Below are 21,116 nucleotides of genomic sequence, written 5' to 3' on the forward strand. Positions count from 1 at the left end.
GATGCTGCTGTTGTCGTTGAAGCTGAAGCACAAGCCAAAGCTGCCGCTAAAGCTGAAGCACGCTTAGCTGAAGAGTCTGCCACCAGGGTAGAACAAGATGCTATGACTTAGGGGGAGTCCTCCACTTTTGTCCCTCTGGTTCTAAAGACTCTTGATGAACTTCAGAAAGAACAGCAGGAAGTCCGAGCCAGATTGGATCAACAGGACTCAGTAAATGTCAACATTCAGAATCTGCTGACCCAGCTGCTCCAGAGGAGGCCTCCACCTCTAAACCCTTAGGCACCTAGGACTTGTTTATGTGTTCTTTTCCTTTTGCTTGTTGTTCTTCTAATTTGCTTGTTGCTCTGACTTGCTTGTTTTTTTCTGCATTCTTGTTTTTTGTCTGCGTTTCTGGCATCTGTACCTGCTATGTGAATATATATATATATATATATATATATATATATATATATATATATATATATATATATATATATATATATATATATATATATATATATATATATATATATATATATATATATATATATATATATATATATATATATATATATATATATTGCTCTTTCATTTTCACTAAGTCTTTTTGATTTTGACAAAAAGGGGGAGAACTAAAAACAACTCTGATGAAAACATATCTAACTCCTATCAGAACTCTGCAAACATTGTTTCTAATTTTTTGACTTAGAAATTTGCAAGAGAGTAGCTAGAAACACCATATCATGGAAGGTCCGGTAAGAACTTCTGAACTCACAGACTTATCTCAGGGGGAGCTCACTTCCATCTGATCTAAAACTCTTATCTAAAAATGTTTCATCTCTGAATTAAAATTGTTTTGTCATCATCAAAAAGGGGGAGATTGTAAGAACAAAATTAGTTCTACAATAGAATTCCAGGATTTTGATGATAACAAAGGATGAAACCAAAAATGGCACCCTAACGAAATTTTTCTAAGTGTGCAGGACTCTGAACAACAACGAAGGACTCTGGTCATTTTATCAGATACAAACACTGATAAGATACAAAGTGCTAGAAGATCAGACGCATATGAGGAAGAAGTGCGCCCAAGAAGTTCCGAATCTGAGCAAAGCAAGACAGTAAAAAGAACCAGAAGCTCTAAACATCCACTGGTCTTAGTTCTGATGATCTAGAAGACTAGTACTCTGAGAAGCTCTGATGAATTCCGACATGATCTCCTTCTGAAGAATGACTTCGATACAACAAGACTCTGATGAAGATTCACCAAATCCAGAAAGAGTAACGGAAAGAATCTCTCAATATGGAAAGGAAGTATTTTAAGAAAGAAGTTATTCAGGGAGACAAAATGGTTATGGCAAGAAACACATAAGTAATGACATTGAATGCTCATCAAATACCAATATTTTGTAATCACTCCAACGGTCCTTCTCACTACTATATAAAGGACAACCTACCTCATTGAGAGATACAACAACAACGCACAGAAAAAGTCATTCATATTCTCTCTCAATTTTCACGAGTTGCTGCTCATACGTGAAAACTCTTGCTCAAATATTTTGTTGTAATACTTGCTTACTCTTAGAAGCACTTTCTATTACAAATTTATTTTGCTAAATTGCTTTTGTTCCTCAAGTGACTCTGCGTAGTCTGTATACTTGAGAGGACTAAGAGATCATTCTCTTAGACGTTTGGTTGTATAATCTTTCAAGATTAGTGGATTAAGTCCTTTTTGAAGGCGAAATCACCTTGGTTGGGTGGACTGGAGTAGCTTTGTTTTCTAAGCGAACCAGTATAAAATTATGTGTGTTCTTATTTTTGAAAAAGCTTTTATTTTCTAAAACAATTCAAACCCCCCTTTCTTGTTTTTCTCACCTTCAAGATTCACTTCCAGCTAATTCAATAACTACCTAGGAAGACCTTAGGAGAGTATTCCTTACTAGATATTTTCCCCCCAGTAAGATTGCCGTTCTTCGGAACCAAATAACTAGATTTACTCAAAACCAACGAGAATCACTCTTTGAAGCTTGGGAGAGATACAAGGAGCTATTAAAAGTCTGTCCACACCATGGCCTAGAACAATGGTTGATCGTTCATACCTTCTACAATGGACTCCATTATAACACCAAGATGAGCATCGACGCTGCCGCAGGTGGCGCACTGATGAACAAACCTTACCCTGAAGCTTGTGACCTAATTGAGGATATGGCCCAAAACCATTACCAATGGGGAATTGGACGAGAATCAATAGAGAAAAAGGAGACCCAAGGTGGAATACATGAGACAAGCTCTATGGACATGATGCAGGCGAAAATGAATGCTTTAGCCCTTAAGATAGAACATATGTCTACAAACACTAACACCGCAGTGGTAGTCCACACAGAGTGAGAACTTTGTAGATCTAAAGGACACGAATTGGCGGAGTGTAACCTTTTGAACGACCTGAACACCGACTGTAGTGGGGTTTTCATTACTTTTAGGCTTATTGACTAAACCAAAAGTCAACATACAATTCGAGTCTCCACCACACTTTTATTTATCCAAAGGAAAGGCTAAAAAGCGAACAAAAGCCAAGTAAGAAGTTTTTGAAATCAAAAACTAATAAAAATGTCAGAGATCTAGGTAAGGGGGTTGGTTATGAAATGGGAAGGTTTTACGCACCCAAAACATCCTTAGTACTCTAAGGGAACCCTTTTTGCAAATATGTGTTGTAGGTTGGTATTTGTCTAAAAGATTGGAGGGATGAGAAGAGAATAGATTATATTTACAAATTTTGTTGTTTGAATGGATGAACCCATTGCCTACGTACCATCACAAAGGAGGATCAAAACCTCGTTGTTCGTGGTAAAAATTTCAAAGATTGGTGAATTGATTTTAATCAAAAGCCTTAAGATCTTTTGTTATAATTGGGAGAAAACTCAACCTAAACCAACAATCCACCATGTGAGGAAGGCTTCAACATGCCAGTGAGGGGTTAACCCTATAATAAGCATGGAAGGCTTATAATCCAACACTAAGGATGAGGTGAGATTTACATCAACCACTATGATAACTCAAACCTATGACTAATGTTTTTGAAAAGATTTTAACAAGTGGCCATTGGAACCACACAACAACTTGAAATGGGTTATATTTACAAGTTAGATTTATTTGCAAAATGAGGTCAAAGTTTGATTAAAGTTTATTTACAATGAGTATTTATGAAAATGGTTTTGAAAAAAAGTCAAAGGCCTAAGGCCTAGGTTTCTAATTTGAAATAAAGTCAAAGTTTTGAAAGTGATTTTTGGCTTGGTTAGAGTGGGGAGAAGAGAGAAAGGCTATTCCTAAAGCATACAAAGATAAGATGGGAAAGACAACCCTTGGAGTTCCTTTTCTTGGAGTCATAGAGATGACTCAAGATGCTCTTTTCTTTTGGATTTAGCATACAAAACAAGCAATCAATAATTTGAATTCAAGCTCCTAGGATCTCCATTTGGCTTGGCTCTTAACTTGGCTACTCATGACAATGGTCCTCTTTTTTTCAATCTTAAGATGGAATCCTTATCACACAAAAGCACACATCAAAAAACTCACAACATAATAAAGGGAATGGACAAAGAATAAGTTTGAGGAGAAGTTCTTTGAGGCCAACTTTGAATTTTAGCATTCTAAAGGCATGAGGCCTAGTTGCTTTTCAACATATTTTGCATTCTAAAGACATGAGGCCTAGTTGCTCTTGAACTCCTTTAAGCATGGGTGAATCCTAATTCTAAGTCCTTTCTCCTTTTGTATTTTGGTTCACATAAAAAAAACACAAAACAACACAAAATAACAATATATTTATATACAATAATGGGCTCAAATGAGCAAAAGAAAAATGACATAAGCATAAAGTATGTGCTCAAGTGAGCAAAGATTAAAATCAAGATGAATAATGAGCAAGAAATAAATGACATTAAAAGTAAATGACAAGAATTTAAAAGCTCAAATTAAAGTTAGTAATTAGTAGAGTTATGTTAGCTTGTCATAAGACAATGTAGCGATATGTTAAGCAATCGTAAGTGGACTAATATAGTAGCCACACCTATCTGAGGCCGGTCAATAAGAATATAGGCAATAAACACGAGTTAGAGGTCATGACTAGTAAGCCAAGCTCCATAAAATTACCATGCCACACAAAAAAGGAAGGGCCTTGTATTGACTTTTGGTTATTTGCTTGACCAAGAAGTAACCTATCTTTGACACAAAATAACTCACTTGATCATGGATCAAGTTATGTTTGGTTTGGATCAAAGAAGATTAAACTTCTATTTGTCAAGACCAACCTCAAGACTTTAACTCATTGGTCATTGAGGGAAAGAAAGGGATGAAGATGAAAGGGAGGGGTAAGAAGTCAACAACCAATCCCAATTGATCAAGGGATAACTCATCCTTGATCAAATTCATTCATCTTTCTAGGTGATGATCCTTAAGGATTCACAAACCACAAGATCCAATGAATTTGATCAAAGTTGAATCAATTCAACCTTGATCAACACCAAACAGAAAAGAAATGAATATAACAAGTCAAGAAGTCCACAATATTTTTTTGGTATTTTTTGAATTAAAAGAAAATACAAATAAAAAATAAACAAACAAAGTTGAACCTCAAATTCAATTCAAAACAACTTCAATGAGTCCAATTAAATTCTCATAGGTTCAACATAGTCAAACAAACTTAGACTAATTTTCTCACAAATTTTTAAAGTCAGAAAGTAATTAAAATTAATTAAAAACAACCAAAAAATAGCATAATATGAATTAAAATCTCAAATAATCTCAAAACAAATAAGAAATTGTTGAGACTATTTTTCATTGACTTATCATGATCCATAGATGCTATGAAAATATTTTTGTATTTTTTAAAAGTCAGAAAGCATTTTAAAATGAATTAAAATCATTAAAAACCAAATAATTCATGAAAAATATCAAATGAAGTCACAAAAATAATTAAAAATCATAATACGAAACTAGATTTTTCAAGAAAATAAAGAGAATAAAGAGAATAAAGAGAATAAAGAGAAAAATGACCTCAAATGAATTTTTAATGAATTATTGAAAATGTAATGAATTAAAAGAAAATAAAGAGAAAAATGAAATAAACGAAAAAAGTTGAACCACCATATCCAATTTTTAATTGACGTGGCACTGGTACACGGCTTGGATCTGAGGATACACGGTGGACTCAAGTCAATAGCGAAACATAGTGAATTAAAACAGGTAATTAAAATGGACGAATGAGATTAGATCGTGAGAGAGAGATCCAAAGGCTGGGATCAGAACACATGGTGGTGGTGGTGGAAACCACCATCTTCTCCGATCAACCATACAAACTTCGGCCAGAATTGCAGGAAAATGGATTTTATCAAAAATGAAAAACAAGGATATGTAAATGAAGCTCGTGTGATGTAGATCATCACTGTACGATTAGATTTCTCTCATTCTTCCTATATTGAGAGAAAGATGAAGAAGAAAATCATGGTGTCCACACGGATTGTTCATGAAATGGAAAATTGAATGCATTAAAAGCTTGCCTCAAGTATGAGGACTTCAGAGAACCACCAAAACACAAGAAAACTACATTGAAATATGAGTTTCAGATCCAAACAGTTTGAGTTTATACCTTCAAATTAGTGAGTTTCTGGCCACGAATTCTTCAAGCTATTTGCTCCTCTTTAATCTCTGAATGTATGGAAGATGATTGGCTAAGGAATCTAGCTTTGAAACTCAGCTAATGTTGCTGAATTTCAAGCTCGAAAATCTGGAAAAAAAATGGTGAATGATTCCTTTGGTGAGGGTGTTATTTTAGTGCAGCAGCATATGGGATCTCCAAAAGGTTATCAAATGAAGGAGAAGAAGCCTCTATTTATAGATGAATGCATCTGATCATCACACTTTACTCATGTGCATGGGATTTGAAAGTTTGAGTGCATGGGCCTTTGTGGACGTGTGAGAGGCCCATGGATGGCTCAAGGAGCTTGCTGATATCATGTGGAGAGCATGTGGTCATGCACATGGAATGAAGAATGCTTGCATTTCAACTTATAACATAAAAATATAAAAAATGCACATAATGAAAAGAAATTCGAATCTCCCAAATGGTAGATCCAAAAGACTAATGTGGGTAATGGTTAGAAAGCTCTAGAAATAAGGAACAAAAGTCATGTTAGGCACAAAACCATTTGACATGTGCAAATTGATCAAAACCGGCTTGGAAAGTCCAAGTGTAAAACATGTTCAAATCATTTTGAAAAAGTCACCCAAAAGTAAGCTTGGTTAAAACCCTATGTCCTCATGATACAAGCTTCAAATGAGAAAATCTACAACATCAAAGATGGTCAATCTAGACTCAAAGTTTGCATCATTTGGATTTTATATAACAAAGTTATGGGCATTTGAAGTTGGGTACTTTTTCAAATTCAATGAATTAGGTCCAAGATGACCTATAATGTTTTGCAATATCACATGTATTTCCTTTATATTATGAAGTTTTGTCCAACATAACATTTTAAGTAGACATCTCAAGATTTCCAATGCCTTTGGTCTCATCTCAAAATCATAAAAATTGAGAAAGTTATGCCCTTGGCAAGTTGACCCAAAATTAGGGTTTCAGCCAAAATGACCTATAATGTTTTGAAATGAATGATGACCTTCCAAGTTTCAAATGGATTTTTTATGAACATGAAAGTTGTTAATATGGTTCTTAGGAACATTTTTTATTTTGGGGTCATCTTCATTTGACAAACACATCAAACATTATATCTCATTGAATCTCAGCTTAGTCAGATGACTTGACTGGTCAACTTTTCAAAGTCAAACCTCCAATCTTGATGAATAAATGATTGAGGGGCCTCAAATAGGCTCATATATGCATAGAATGATAAATGAAAGAACTTCCCTTGATTAAATTTGATCAGAGGTTGAGATTGCTTCATGGGCAAGGCACAATCAAAGCATAGTGAAATTAGGGTTTCCTTGGGAAACAATCTTCAAGCCCTTTGGGTTATCTTGATCAAATTGGAAAATTGAGATACTTGGGAGACATATATGATGATTAGGAACTTTGTGGACCATTGTCATGCTTTTTCTCATCTTCATCTAGCCATTGCATTGGGCTTAGGAGCCTCCTAGGAGCAATGTGGAGCACATGATCACTTGAGCTTCAAAATAAAAAGAGTTAGTGACATACTTTTGTGCTTTTGGTTAGTAGTCAAATAAGAAAAGCAATAACATACAATACAAGCATGCTTGGTGATCTCCAATCACTCAAACAAGTCCCAACCCTAAGGTTAAGGAGCCAAACATGCTATGATCCTTGAGGCAATGCACTTGTGCAATAACATGATGCCATAAGGGATCTTAGGGTCAAAATTAGGATCTTACAGATGCCCCTATTTAAGGTCATTCTAGCCGGAGATATAAAGGTTAAAATCTTCGTCTCGACAAGATAGAATGAGCTTAAATAATAGCAAAGAGACGAATTTTGGTCCCTAAGAGACCTCATGATGCAAATGTATGCATGCAAAATGAAATCTTCATGGTGAATGATTGCCACAAAGGAAAAGAAATCAGGAGAAACTGAAGATCCATAGGAGTAACATACTCACTAGGGAAACAAAGACTATGGGGGAAATAAGGTAAAAATGCGTGAGCAGGTTGTAACACCCCGATAATAATATGATAATTATTTAAATTAAGTTAATAATATATTTATTAATTTAATTAGATAATTGGATTATTATTATTATTATTTTTGGAATTATTGAATTATTATTATTATTGGAATAATAATATAAATTGGAAAATATATATAAGTTGGAAATAAGGAAAAAGAGTCCATTTTGGTAAAAAGAAAGTTTTCACGTGAAACAGAGAAGCGATCGAGAAAGTGGAGAAAGGGCAAGAGGAAGAGCAAGAGGGCAAAGTTGGAGAAGAGAAGAGCTTGGAGCTTAGAGTTTGCCGGATTAACTCAGGTAAGGGGGGGTTTATCGTCGTTTAATGGGTATTATGGGTTAGCATGTAATGGGTAGTGATAAACCGTTGAGTCGACCCTAATTGGGATTTTGAATGTTGAAGATTGTGTTGGATAAACTGTGTTAAAAACTGAAATTGAACCTGTAATTGAGTGTGTTGTAATTTCCCTAACGTATAGCTTTTTACGGAATTGGAATCGGAGGTCCGAAAGTCCTCCAACGGCGGAAATTGTGGAGCATTCTGCATTCTGCTTTGTGTTAGCGCAGGAACTGCTGTTTTGTCTGCGTTAACCGGTTAACCCAGGGTGTTAACCGGTTAACACTGTTACGAATTGAGAATTTGTGCTGTTTTGCCTGCGTTAACCGGTTAACCCAGGGCGTTAACCGGTTAACACTGTTAAGTTTTGGGCAGTGAGCGTGTTTTGCCTGCGTTAACCGGTTAACCCAGGGCGTTAACCGGTTAACACTGTTGCAGAGTGGAAAAATTGGCTTTTTAATGTTGTGTACATAATTGAGAGTTGGCCTATGTTGGAGTATGATGTAATAGGGATTATTTCCCGCTGTTTTGAGCAGTATAGGTATTAGTAGAGTGTGCTAATACTGTGTTTAATTGATTTACATGATAATGATGTGTTGATACATGTGTTGATGATGTATGATGGCATGCATAAGGATGTGAATGTGTATATTATGCCTGTATTTGTGAATGGACTGTTGTATGGCTTAGAGTGTGAGCATGTGTCCATTGTGAATTGTTGTTGATGTTGCATTGCTAGATGATTAGCGTGCATAGCATAGCCTTTGGGGCTGTAGCTAATTCCCATGGTGAGGAATTAGTGAGTGAATCATTGTGGATTTGTTGTTGATGTTTGCATGCTAGATGAGTAGTGTGCATAGCATAGCCTTTGGGGTTGTAGCTAATTCCCATGGTGAGGAATTAGTGAGTGAGTCACTAGATCTCAAATGAGTGGGACTAGTGAGCTTAGTAGCCGTATCTGGATTGATCGGTGAGCTTGAACTATATGTTCAAGAATAGTCGGTACCGCATGTGTGGAGTCTCATTGCATAAATATATGTATGGCGTATAATATGAATGGATGTATTCCAATATTATACGTGTGTTTGTGTTGTTGTTAAGTATGATTTGAGATTATACTTGTGTTTTATGTCGGTGTTGAGTATGATGTTTGAGCTGAGGTGCTGTTACTGAATGTATGTTGCAATTAGGGTGATTGATGTGTTAAATTACTTAACATGACATGATATTTTATAATGCTTATTATATCGATTGAGGAACTCACCCTTACAACTATTTTTCAGGTAACGAGCAATGAGTTGAGTAGAAGCTAACGCTTGGAGTCTAGTGTAGTCTCCTTAGTGGGTCATGCTCTGATAGATGTAACATCGGGAGGGAACATTTTAATTGTGTTGTTGATGATTGTTGAACCAGTTTACATGTAGTATGTTACATGTTTTGATTGATTTGAATTATATCCGCTGCGATTTATGTAATTGTTTAATTGATTAAATAAAGAGCATGACAGTTATTTTGAAACATGGTGTGAATATTGTGTGACACCCTTGAATGGCATAATTACTCTGATTGTTATATGTTTATTATTTTTAATTAAATATTTGGGGTATTTTAGAAGGGTGTTACATTAGTGGTATCAGAGCATAGTCGGTCGAGTCGAGTTGTAATTATTTTGTTCCCCTGTACGGGATAGGTGTTGTGTAACCCTATCAGTACTTATTGTTTTAGCTTGTTGGGTTTTCAGAATAGAGATGGCTGGAAGAGGTAGAGATGATGCTGCGATTGCTGAGGCTCTGGGTATGCTGGCTGGAGTACTTGGAGGAAACCAGAATATTGTGGGAATGGGAGCTGCTCGTCAACTGAGTGAGTTCCAGAAGAACAATCCTCCAATGTTCAAGGGAGCATACGATCCAGATGGTGCTCAGAAGTGGTTGAAGGAGATAGAGAGGATCTTCCGAGTGACTGAATGTGCCGATAACCAGAAGGTCAGGTTCGGTACGCATATGCTGTCAGAAGAAGCAGATGATTGGTGGGTTGCTACCCGCACTGAGTTGGAATCTGCTGGGAATGCTGAGATCACTTGGGATGTGTTCAGAGAGAGATTCCTGAGGAAGTACTTTCCAGAGGATGTCAGAGAAAAGAAAGAGATAGAGTTCTTGGAATTGAAGCAGGGTAACAGGTCTGTTACTGAGTATGCTGCTAAGTTCACAGAGCTGTCAAAGTATTATACTCCCTATAATGAGGCTGCTGGAGAATTTTCGAAATGTGTGAAGTTTGAGAACGGGCTGCGTCCCGAGATCAAACAGGCTATTGGATATCAGCGGATCAGAGTGTTTTCTGACTTGGTTGACTGTTGCAGGATTTTTGAACAGGATTCCAAAGCCAGAGCAGAGAGCTATCAACAGAGAGTTGATAGGAAAGGCAAGAATCAGAATGATCGTGGAAAACCGTATGCAGCTGGCAAAGGTTTCCAGAAGCAGAGTGGGATGAAGAGGCCTAGTGGGGGAGACTCTAGTGCCCCTGCTAAGTGTTATAGATGTGGTCGGGCTGGACATCGTGTCCATGAGTGTACCAGTGCTGAGATGAAGTGTTTCAAGTGTGGAAAAGGTGGTCATTTGGCTGCAGAGTGTCGGTTGAAGACTGTAACTTGTTTCAACTGTGGAGAGTTGGGTCATATCAGTCCACAGTGTCCTAAGCCGAAGAAAGAGAATCAGTCAGGAGGCAAGGTCTTTGCTTTATCGGGTTCTGAGACTTCTGCAGATGATCGTTTGATCCGAGGTACGTGTTATATTAATGGCTTTCCTCTTGTAGCTATTATTGACACCGATGCTACTCATTCCTTTATATCTTTGGATTGTGCTGTGAAACTTAAGTTAGAGATATCTGAGATGCGTGGTCGTATGGTGATTGATACTCCTGCGAAGGGTTCAGTGACTACTACTTCTGTTTGTTTAAATTGTCCTTTGAGTATTTTTGGTAGAGACTTTGGGATAGACCTTGTGTGTCTTCCACTAGTGCAGATTGATGTTATCTTGGGTATGAACTGGTTGGTGTTTAACCGGGTTTCTATCAATTGTTTTGATAAGACTGTGATATTTCCTGAGGTTGAGGAAGGAAAGGATTTGTTTCTATCAGCGAGACAAGTGGATGAGGCAGTAGCAGATGGGGCAGAGTTGTTTATGCTGTTAGCGACTTTGGAGGCTAAAGATAAACTGGTGATTGGCGATCTAGCCGTGGTGTGTGATTTTCCTGATGTGTTTCCGGAAGAAGTGAATGAATTACCACCAGAGCGAGAAGTTGAGTTCTCGATTGATTTGGTACCTGGTACTAGACCGATATCGATGGCTCCGTACCGTATGTCTGCTGTTGAGTTAGCTGAATTGAAGAGTCAGCTGGAAGATCTGTTGGATAAGAAATTTATTCGTCCGAGTGTGTCACCGTGGGGTGCACCAGTGTTATTGGTTAAGAAGAAAGAAGGTACTATGAGGCTGTGTGTGGACTACAGACAACTGAATAAAGTGACGATCAAGAATCGGTATCCTTTGCCGAGGATTGATGATTTGATGGATCAGTTGGTTGGTGCGAGTGTGTTCAGCAAAATAGATTTGAGGTCGGGATATCATTAGATACGTGTGAGAACTGAGGATATTCAGAAGACTGCTTTCAGAACAAGGTATGGACATTATGAGTATTCTGTAATGCCTTTTGGTGTGACTAATGCGCCTGGAGTATTTATGGAGTATATGAATAGGATTTTCCATCCGTACCTGGACAAGTTTGTTGTGGTGTTTATTGATGATATTTTAGTGTATTCGAAATCTGAAGAAGAGCATGCTGAGCATTTGAGAGTGGTTTTAGAAGTTCTCCGAGAAAAGAAGTTATTTGCTAAACTGTCTAAGTGTGAATTTTGGTTAGAGGAGGTTAGTTTTCTTGGTCATGTGATTTCGAGAGGTGGTGTTGCTGTTGATCCTTCTAAGATAGAAGCGGTGTCTAAGTGGGAAGCTCCTAAGTCTGTTGCTGAGATTCGAAGTTTTCTTGGACTTGCAGGTTATTATAGGAAATTCATTGAGGGATTTTCCAAGTTGGCGTTATCGTTGACGATGTTGACTAGAAAGGGGCAAGCGTTTATTTGGGACTCAAAGTGTGAAGAAGGTTTCCAAGAGTTAAAGAGAAGGTTGACTACTGCTCCTATTCTGATATTACCGAGTCCGTCGGAATTATTTGAGGTTTACTGTGATGCTTCATTGTTGGGTTTGGGTGGTGTGTTGATGCAGAACAAGCAGGTTATAGCTTATGCTTCGAGACAACTGAGGGTTCATGAAAGGAACTACCCGACACACGATTTAGAGTTAGCAGCTGTAGTGTTTGTTCTGAAGTTATGGAGGCATTACTTGTACGGGTCAAGATTTGAGGTTTTCAGTGACCATAAAAGTTTAAAGTATTTGTTTGATCAGAAAGAGCTGAATATGAGACAGAGGAGATGGTTAGAATTTCTGAAGGATTATGACTTTGGTTTGAATTACCATCCGGGTAAAGCAAATGTAGTGGCTGATGCGTTGAGTCGGAAATCATTACACATGTCTATGTTAATGGTTAGGGAGTTGGATTTAATTGAGCAGTTTAGAGACTTGAGTTTGGTATGTGAGAGTACTCACAATAGTGTTAAATTGGGAATGTTGAAGTTAACGAGTGGTATTCTGGATGAGATCAGAGAGGGTCAGAAATCCGATATGCTTTTGGTTGATAAGTTGACTTTAGTGAATCAAGGTCAAGGTGGTGAATTCAGAGTTGATGAGAATGGTATTTTGAAATTTGGTAGTCGGGTGTGTATTCCAGATGTTACTGAGCTTAAGAAGAGTATTCTTGAGGAAGGACATCGTAGTGGCTTGAGTATTCATCCTGGAGCTACGAAGATGTATCATGATTTTAAAAAGTTATTTTGGTGGCCGGGAATGAAAAGAGAAATTGCGAGTTTTGTTTATTCCTGTTTGACGTGTCAGAAGTCGAAAATTGAGCATCAGAAGCCATCTGGGCTAATGCAACCGTTGGCTATTCCAGAGTGGAAATGGGATAGTATCAGTATGGATTTTGTTTCTGGTTTGCCGAGGACAAGTAAGAATTTTGAAGCTATTTGGGTGATTGTTGATAGATTGACGAAATCGGCTCATTTCATTCCGATCATAATGGATTATCCGTTAGAGAGATTAGCTGAGTTGTATATTGAGAAGGTTGTAAGTTTGCATGGTATTCCGTCGAGTATTGTTTCGGACAGAGATCCTAGATTTACATCGAAGTTCTGGGAAGGTTTGCAGAGGGCTTTGGGAACTAAGCTGAGATTGAGTTCTGCATATCATCCGCAGACTGATGGTCAGACTGAGAGGACGATTCAGTCATTAGAGGATCTTTTGAGAGCTTGTGTTTTGGAAAAAAGAGGTGCTTGGGATTGTTATTTACCTTTGATTGAGTTTACCTACAACAATAGTTTTCATTCGAGCATTGGTATGGCACCGTTTGAAGCTTTGTATGGTAGGAGATGTCGGACACCTTTATGTTGGTATGAGTCCGGTGAGAGCGCTGTGGTTGGACCGGAGATTGTTCAACAAACTACTGAAAAGATTAAGATGATTCAGGAGAAGATGAGGGTTGCTCAGAGTCGTCAGAAGAGTTATCATGACAAGAGGAGGAAGTCACTTGAGTTCCAAGAGGGAGATCATGTGTTTCTTCGTGTTACTCCGATAACTGGTGTTGGTCGAGCTTTGAAGTCGAAGAAGTTGACACCTCGATTTATTGGTCCTTATCAAATTTTGGAGAGGATAGGGGAGGTAGCCTATCGTGTCGCTTTACCGCCGTCGCTTGCGAATTTGCATGAGGTTTTTCATGTGTCTCAGTTGAGGAGGTACATTCATGATCCGTCGCATGTAGTCCAAGTAGATGATGTACAGGTGAGAGATAACCTGACTGTTGAAACATCACCTATGAGGATCGAGGATCGAGAGTTGAAGCAGTTGCGGGGTAAAGAGATTGCCTTGGTAAAGGTAGCTTGGGGAGGACCAGCAGGTGGCAATGTGACTTGGGAACTTGAGAGTAAGATGAAGGAGTCTTACCCAGAGTTGTTCGCTTGAGGTATGTTTTCGAGGACGAAAACTCTTTTAGTGGGGGAGAGTTGTAACACCCCGATAATAATATGATAATTATTTAAATTAAGTTAATAATATATTTATTAATTTAATTAGATAATTGGATTATTATTATTATTATTTTTGGAATTATTGAATTATTATTATTATTGGAATAATAATATAAATTGGAAAATATATATAAGTTGGAAATAAGGAAAAAGAGTCCATTTTGGTAAAAAGAAAGTTTTCACGTGAAACAGAGAAGCGATCGAGAAAGTGGAGAAAGGGCAAGAGGAAGAGCAAGAGGGCAAAGCTGGAGAAGAGAAGAGCTTGGAGCTTAGAGTTTGCCGGATTAACTCAGGTAAGGGGGGGTTTATCGTCGTTTAATGGGTATTATGGGTTAGCATGTAATGGGTAGTGATAAACCGTTGAGTCGACCCTAATTGGGATTTTGAATGTTGAAGATTGTGTTGGATAAACTGTGTTAAAAACTGAAATTGAACCTGTAATTGAGTGTGTTGTAATTTCCCTAACGTATAGCTTTTTACGGAATTGGAATCGGAGGTCCGAAAGTCCTCCAACGGCGGAAATTGCGGAGCATTCTGCATTCTGCTTTGTGTTAGCGCAGGAACTGCTGTTTTGTCTGCGTTAACCGGTTAACCCAGGGTGTTAACCGGTTAACACTGTTACGAATTGAGAATTTGTGCTGTTTTGCCTGCGTTAACCGGTTAACCCAGGGCGTTAACCGGTTAACACTGTTAAGTTTTGGGCAGTGAGCGTGTTTGCCTGCGTTAACCGGTTAACCCAGGGCGTTAACCGGTTAACACTGTTGCAGAGTGGAAAAATTGGCTTTTTAATGTTGTGTACATAATTGAGAGTTGACCTATGTTGGAGTATGATGTAATAGGGATTATTTCCCGCTGTTTTGAGCAGTATAGGTATTAGTAGAGTGTGCTAATACTGTGTTTAATTGATTTACATGATAATGATGTGTTGATACATGTGTTGATGATGTATGATGGCATGCATAAGGATGTGAATGTGTATATTATGCTTGTATTTGTGAATGGACTGTTGTATGGCTTAGAGTGTGAGCATGTGTCCATTGTGAATTGTTGTTGATGTTGCATTGCTAGATGATTAGCGTGCATAGCATAGCCTTTGGGGCTGTAGCTAATTCCCATGGTGAGGAATTAGTGAGTGAATCATTGTGGATTTGTTGTTGATGTTTGCATGCTAGATGAGTAGTGTGCATAGCATAGCCTTTGGGGTTGTAGCTAATTCCCATGGTGAGGAATTAGTGAGTGAGTCACTAGATCTCAAATGAGTGGGACTAGTGAGCTTAGTAGCCGTATCTGGATTGATCGGTGAGCTTGAACTATATGTTCAAGAATAGTCGGTACCGCATGTGTGGAGTCTCATTGCATAAATATATGTATGGCGTATAATATGAATGGATGTATTCCAATATTATACGTGTGTTTGTGTTGTTGTTAAGTATGATTTGAGATTATACTTGTGTTTTATGTCGGTGTTGAGTATGATGTTTGAGCTGAGGTGCTGTTACTGAATGTATGTTGCAATTAGGGTGATTGATGTGTTAAATTACTTAACATGACATGATATTTTATAATGCTTATTATATCGATTGAGGAACTCACCCTTACAACTATTTTTCAGGTAACGAGCAATGAGTTGAGTAGAAGCTAACGCTTGGAGTCTAGTGTAGTCTCCTTAGTGGGTCATGCTCTGATAGATGTAACATCGGGAGGGAACATTTTAATTGTGTTGTTGATGATTGTTGAACCAGTTTACATGTAGTATGTTACATGTTTTGATTGATTTGAATTATATCCGCTGCGATTTATGCAATTGTTTAATTGATTAAATAAAGAGCATGACAGTTATTTTGAAACATGGTGTGAATATTGTGTGACACCCTTGAATGGCATAATTACTCTGATTGTTATATGTTTATTATTTTTAATTAAATATTTGGGGTATTTTAGAAGGGTGTTACAAAGGTCACGAGTTGAAAACTTGCTAGGAGACACGAAGGGATTCCACGAAAATAAATCAATGGAAAGACTCAAGCTGACGCAAAGATGCATGTATTGGGGAATATGCCAATACAGCAAAACTATCCACAAAGGATACATCGGATAAAAATCCGGACTCAGACGGGGATGTTCACAAAGGACTCAGCTGAGGAAGAAACAACGAGATATTACCAGTTACTAGGTAATAAACTCAAAGAGAGACATGTTATCAAGACACCGGTTACTGGGTGAGAGAACAACACGCTCAGGGAGAAATAATATCTAAGACCGGTATAAGGGTGAAAGATATCAATCATCCGAAACATCTGAGGAGGACCCAAAAGGAACATCTCAACTCAGGAAAATATGGCTCCAGAGGGGACAAAAGGTCATAATAGGGAGCAGAAGGAAGGAACCCCAGTGATACCGGTTAGTAGGTATATAATAGGTGACCAACCAGGCGTGAATTGGGAATATATCCAAGACACTCATCATCCGAAAGGAGGGCTGAAAAAGAAAACTCGACTTACAGGATGGACATTCGATTCCACAAGGAAATACGAATCTTACTCGACTGGGGAAGAAAAAGACTTCGACTGAAGAGCGCATGAGATATATTATCTACTACCGTTATATCGGTAAAAACGTAGATAACATACTCGCATGGAAGATTATCCGCAACCGGTTACTGGGTTAATAAAGGATAAATCGACCAAAAAGAAAGGAGATCGGGATACCGTTTACTGGGTATAAAATGATGACCAATCAGAAGGAAAAAACAATCATCACCAAACAAGGGGAAATGAAATATGACTCGCTAGGGATAAATTTCCTGACGAAAGCAATTATCCAAGAGATATATCACCGGTTACTGGGTGGTATACTCAAAAACGAAGGAATATCAATACCGATTACTGGGTAAAGATAACCAACAAAGAGGGGATTACATCTACCGGTTATTGGGTAGAAAACCACGGAAAAAGGACTTACAACTACCGGTTACTGGGTAGAAGGCCAAAAAATCCGCTGGGGAAAGGATGAACAATTACTGGTTACTGATCAATTGAACAACTGATCCACAGGGAACTGCAGGGGATAACAAGAAAGGGAATCCATCTAGGAACAAATGAGAAGGACACAATCAAACAAGACTCAACCCGATGAGGATATAACTCATGGGAGTAATTCCATCCCGATACACAACTGGGGAGGAAACTGAAACAATAATCATCCACGAGGACATAACTTAGTGGGGAAGAAACAGGAAAGATAGAAACTTTCTGCCTATGGGACGGACTCTATATGAAGAGATCAGACACAAACATCTGCTTGGGGAAGAACATTTCACCAATAGCAGGAGATAACAAGCAAAGATATATGGCAAAGAATGCATCATGAATATCTGAATGATATGATTATGCATGTATATGCATGGTTTGTGTATAATTAATGCTGACAAACAGACATAAAAAAAAAGGAGGAAAATTCTAAAAGTGTGGATAATGAGATTCGAACTTAAGAACTCTCCCTTGTAACTCTTTACATATGCTCTTCTACCAATTATACCATTTCATTTATTTGAAACAAAGTGGCGCTAGAAAACATGTGAATGGTGGGCAAAATTTGGGGTACGACAAACTCTTATCAATCTATAAGGGATTTTAGGTCAATCCACACAAGGGATGACAACCATACAAATGATAAAACACAAATGCTAGTGCCTGATATAGAGGGATACACACCCCTAAAATATCGAGGCAGAAATTGGAAAAGAAGGGATCATTCACAGATCAATCATATACCAATCATGGATTGCTAAAACTCCGCGGGAGAAACAAGTATGTATACACAAACAAACTACCAGGGAATGTATTGGATGATTATCCAAAAATCCTGCTAGGGGAAAGCAATCCATGAGACAGATCAATCTACTGCCATCAAGGAGAACTTCGCATACCAGACTCTCTGGGAAGCTAATGATGAGGATATAAGGAGCAAGAATGCCAGAATATGAACAAATGTCTTACCCTTTGGTGATCATACTATCCTTGGGAAAGCACTGAGGACATTCCACTTATCCTTTCAGTCATCGTGAATGTTCACCTTGTTTAAAACAGTTTATTCATGAAAACTTTATTTGTTTAAAACAATGATATTCATCAATTAAAACATGCAAACATTTGTTAAATAGAAACAAATAAGAGTGCAAGGAATTGGATAAAGGCTCAAATTTATTTAAGAGAATGGTAGTCCGCAAATGGCGAGACTCCATGGATCTTTACAAATTTGAAATTGGTGATATACATGGAAAAAGGGCTACATTGAACATAATGACCGTTTTCCCACCAACTCTGAATCCACTGTATTTGAAACTTCAGTTGATGATGACTGAGCGAGAATCTTTGACAGACGACAGTTGTAGAACAAAGTCTTGTCAGGATACAGTTACTTGCCAAATCCCTATTTTTTGCCTAGATTGCCCCAAGGTGAGGTACTCAATCTAGCGGGATATATATTCATTTTTTATGTCTCTAACTTTTGCCTGGATCGCCCTTTCGGGTTTTCAATCCACCGAGACGCTCATTTTTGCCTAAGCCGCCTTTTCGGGTTTTCAACTTAGCGAGCTATTCTGTTATTATTTTTTAGGCGAAGTATTTCATGACTGCGTCAGAATTCACAGGACGAGTGAAATCCTCCCCATCCATTGTTGTGAGCAACAGAGCACCGCTTGAAAAGGCTCTCTTAACAACATATGGACCTTCATAGTTTGGAGTCCACTTGCCCCTGGAATCGGGCGCGAAAGACAAGACTTTCTTGAGCACGAGGTCACCTTCTCGGAACACACGAGGCTTGACCTTCTTATCAAAGGATTTCTTCATCCTTTGTTGATATAACTGACCATGATACATGGCAGTTAATCTCTTCTCTTCAATCAAATTCAGTTGGTCATAACGACTCTGAACCCATTCAGCCTCAGTCAACTTGGCTTCCATCAAGACTCTCATTGATGGGATCTCGACCTCTACGGGGAGCACAACCTTCATGCCATATACAAGGGAGAAAGGGGTTGCCCCTGTTGAAGTGCGGACGGATGTGCGATAGCCATGCAAAGCAAATGGTAACATCTCATGTCAATCTTTGTACGTAACAACCATCTTCTGAATAATCTTCTTGATGTTTTTGTTAGCAGCTTCAACAGCCCCATTCATCTTGGGTCTATAGGGAGAAGAATTATGGTGTGCAATTTTGAACTCGCTACACAGCTCTTTCATCATCTTATTGTTCAAGTTAGATCCATTATCAATAATGATCTTGTCTGGCACACCATATAAGCATATGAGTTGATTCTTGATAAACCTCACAACCACCTTCCTGGTCACATTTGCATACGATGCCGCTTCAACCCACTTAGTGAAGTAATCAATGGCTACGAGAATAAAACGGTGACCGTTTGACGCCTTAGGCTCAACCATGTCAATCATGTCAATTCCCCACATGGAGAAAGGCCATGGTGAGGAAATAACATTCAGAAGTGTCGGGGGAACATGAATCTTGTCCGTATAAATCTGACACTTGTGGCATTTCTTTACATATTTGCAGCAGCCAGACTCCATTGTCAGCCAATAGTAGCCTGCTCTCAACATCTTTTTCGCCATGGCATGCCCATTGGAATAAGTACCAAATGAACCCTCATGGACTTCAGTCACCAACAGAACTGCTTCGTGTCTATCCACGCATCTGAGCAGAACCATGTCAAAATTCCTCTTGTAAAGCACATCACCATTAAGGTAGAAACTGCCAGATAATCTCCTCAAAGTCTTCTTATCTTTAACAGATGCCCCAGGCGGGTAAGTCTGACTTTGGAGAAAGCACTTGATATCATAATACCATGGCTTATCATCTTTCACCTCCTCAACTGTAAACACGTGAGCGGGTCTATCCATGCGCATCACAGTAATCTTTGGGACTTCATTCCAATAATTGACAGCAATCATTGAAGCAAGCGTAGCGAGAGAATCTGCCATCCGATTCTCATCTCGAGGAATATGATGGAAGTCAACTTTAGTAAAGAAAGTTGAAATCCTCCTCGCATAATCTCTATATGGGATGAGGCCAGGATGATTCGTCTCCCATTCACCCTTAATCTGATTAACAACAAGGGTTGAATCGCCATAAACATCAAGATGTTTGATCCTAAGATCAACACATTCTTCCAAACCCATAATACAAGCTTCATACTCCGCCATATTATTCGTGCATTTGAAAGTTAGCCTTGCTGTAAAAGGAAAATGTGTGCCTTGAGGAGTAATAATCACTTCCCCAATACCATTTCCATACTGATTGACAGCGCCATCGAACACCATACCCCATCGGGAACCAGGCTCTGGCCCTTCCTCAAGCAATGGTTCATCAAAATCTTTCATTTTCAAATACAGAATCTCCTCATCAGGGAAACCGTATTGCATAGACTGATAATCTTCAATTGGTTGATGCGCCAAATGGTCATCCAAGATACTACCTTTAATAGCTTTTTGAGCTCGATACTCAATATCATACTCAGACAACAGCATCTGCCAACGGGCAATTCTTCCAATTAAAGCAGGCTTCTCAAAGATATACTTGATCAGATCCATCTTGGATATCAACCAAGTTGTGTGATTTAACATATATTGGTGTAAACACTTAGCAGCCCAAGCCAGAGCACATCATGTCTTCTCAAGCATTGAGTACCGAGACTCACAGTCGGTGAACTTCTTACTCAAGTAGTATATTGCATATTCTTTATTTCCTGATTCATCTTGCTGACCAATGACACAACCCATGGAATCATCAAGCACAGTCAAGTACATAATCAACGGTCTCCCTTCAACAAGCAGAGACAGAATCGGAGGCTCGGACAAATCCTCTTTGATACTGTCAAAGGCCTTTTGGCAATCCTCGGTCCAATCATGACGCT

General features: G+C 38.4%; 1 non-coding gene across 1 annotated transcript; it reads right to left on the reverse strand.

Annotated features, from left to right (window-relative positions):
- Window positions 1-1,944: 1,944 nt before the first annotated feature.
- On the reverse strand, window positions 1,945-2,051 carry LOC127108576 (small nucleolar RNA R71). The gene has a single exon (XR_007796103.1). It is a non-coding gene; the product is annotated as a small nucleolar RNA R71 (small nucleolar RNA).
- Window positions 2,052-21,116: the final 19,065 nt, after the last annotated feature.

Source organism: Lathyrus oleraceus, chromosome 7, assembly GCF_024323335.1.
Source record: "Lathyrus oleraceus cultivar Zhongwan6 chromosome 7, CAAS_Psat_ZW6_1.0, whole genome shotgun sequence".
NCBI classification, from domain to species: domain Eukaryota; kingdom Viridiplantae; phylum Streptophyta; class Magnoliopsida; order Fabales; family Fabaceae; genus Lathyrus; species Lathyrus oleraceus.